The sequence below is a fragment of the Peromyscus maniculatus genome, chromosome 2 (assembly GCF_049852395.1).
Source record: "Peromyscus maniculatus bairdii isolate BWxNUB_F1_BW_parent chromosome 2, HU_Pman_BW_mat_3.1, whole genome shotgun sequence".
Classification (NCBI taxonomy): Eukaryota; Metazoa; Chordata; class Mammalia; order Rodentia; family Cricetidae; genus Peromyscus; species Peromyscus maniculatus.
Window position 1 is genome coordinate 37,919,071 of NC_134853.1, and position 2,077 is coordinate 37,921,147.

The following is a 2,077-nucleotide window of genomic DNA, read 5'->3' on the forward strand; positions in this document are numbered from 1 at the left end:
CCTGCCTCTGCCTCCTGAGTGCTGGGATTAAAGGCGTGCATCACCACCGCCTGGCTCCTATTTGTTTCTTGAGAGGAGAAAAATAAATAAATAAAAGGAAAACAAAAGCCTGGTCCCCTATAAAAGGTCCACTAATTGAAGAGTGTTATTACTTTTTTTTTTTTTTGACACTTAATAGCATTGTCTCTGGTATTAAGGATAATGTAATACCATCTCAACCTTATGTATTACAGTCATGTATATGTGATTATACATATAAAAATAGACACTGCATGGTGACTAAACAATTGAGTAAAACCACAGTTTAACATTAACAAGACACAGATTATCCTAAGAGCTTGTTTAGACCTAACAAATTTTCAGTGATCATACTAGTGATTTTCAAATGATATAATAAAACTCTGGGTGTGGTATTTTATTTTGCTGAATTAATTTGAGAAAAAGATGCTAGCTGCTTCACTTCACCTACTTTAATACTAGTATATTTTAGATTATATAATACAGATATATGTATAGAAACTTAAAAAGATCATACATTTCCAATGAGGGAGACATCATTTAGTCTGTATCATTGGTATGTATTTGCAAAACATTTTAATATTGCAAGCATTAGAAGTTTTATGATCAGGCATGGGAAAGGGCTTATACTCTACTACAATGAACATCTACACAAAGCCTCTTAGTGACATCAATCGATTAGAGGTAGGAGTTTATCAATGAACTCCCAGACATCCATCATTTCCTGCTAACAATAGCTGTGCATCATGCTTTCATCATGGCTGTTTTTGCCAATGCTTTTAGTTTTTCAACAGTAAGAGAAACACACGTTAAGGGAACTAAAGGGACACAATCTCCATGGAACAGGAGAATTGGGATGTCACTATCAGCGATGTTGATAGGACCCCGAGGAAACGAAGCCGACGTGGAAGTCCGCACTGAGCGCGGCGATGCCGCCTTTCTGTAGTGTGGTGAGAGGAGTGCTCAAAGAAAGAACTGGCATCCCCCTGAGAAAATCCTCCCTACGCAACTGTTAGCGGGAACGCTAGTCTTCACTTCTTGATCTACCAAAGCTTTTACATTTTCTGCTACATTTCTGTTTGATTCCAGATTCATTATCCCGGGAACCTGGTGAAAGTTCTATAATATCACACCAAGGAGGCATAGCTATATTCATATTTAATGCAATAGGCATAAGGGAGACATGTGGGCAGACATATTTCATGTGGGAACTTTTGACATCTGCAAAAGCTTTGGCCCTCCTGTGTCTAGTATCTCCTGACCCCTGAAGAAAAATAACTGCAGTGGTGGCCTTCCAGGTGGGCCCCACAGTGGGTAGCTGGGTGGACAGGTTAGTCTGCATGTCTCCCGGCTGGCAGGCGCGCTTTGGAACTTGAGTTCAGTATTTTAACATATGTCTTCACAGTCATATGGCTTCACAGTCATATGACTCCTGGATTCTTTGCTGGCTTTGTGGCCTTTTGATCCTTTGTGACTGTCATTGGAAGTTGTGCATGTTACAACTGCCATAATCAGAAGTTCAGAAGTGAAGATGTTTGTGTCTTTCAGGTTTAACACACTCACTTGGTACTTAGAGTTTATCTCTAGGCTTCTCCTGGTACAGATGACTGTCAAGTGAGTTACTACATGACTTGTTTAATGAACTAAAAAGTGTAAGAGTATGAATTTTATGAAAGATTATGCTTCAGTTAGAGATAATTAATCAGATCATATTTTTTATTAGTTTTATTTTTTTCCATTTTTTAATTAAGAATTTTTTTTTTCATTTTACACACCAGAGATCCCCCTCTTCCCTCCTCCTGTTCCCCTAGGCTTACCCCCCAACCGGACCCCCGTTCTCCCCCCCCAAGACTTTCAAAATGCTTCTAAGGGCCCGGTCTTCATTTGAAAAATGAAGCCTCCAGAAGATAGCTGTCTTATCTGTAAGCATGTGTGTTAATGTGTAAGCATGTGTGTTTGAATCTGTGCGTGTGTGAGGAGAGAGGCAAAGGTGTTTCTGCACAGGACAGAGGTGGTGTCTTACAGGCTCACAGGCTCACAGAGGGTGGTGCAAAGGAAC

At 40.0% G+C, this 2,077-nt stretch overlaps 1 pseudogene; it reads right to left on the bottom strand.

Moving 5' to 3' along the window:
• Nucleotides 1-688: 688 nt before the first annotated feature.
• On the bottom strand, nucleotides 689-1,360 carry LOC102919444 (acyl-protein thioesterase 1-like; annotated as a pseudogene).
• Nucleotides 1,361-2,077: the final 717 nt, after the last annotated feature.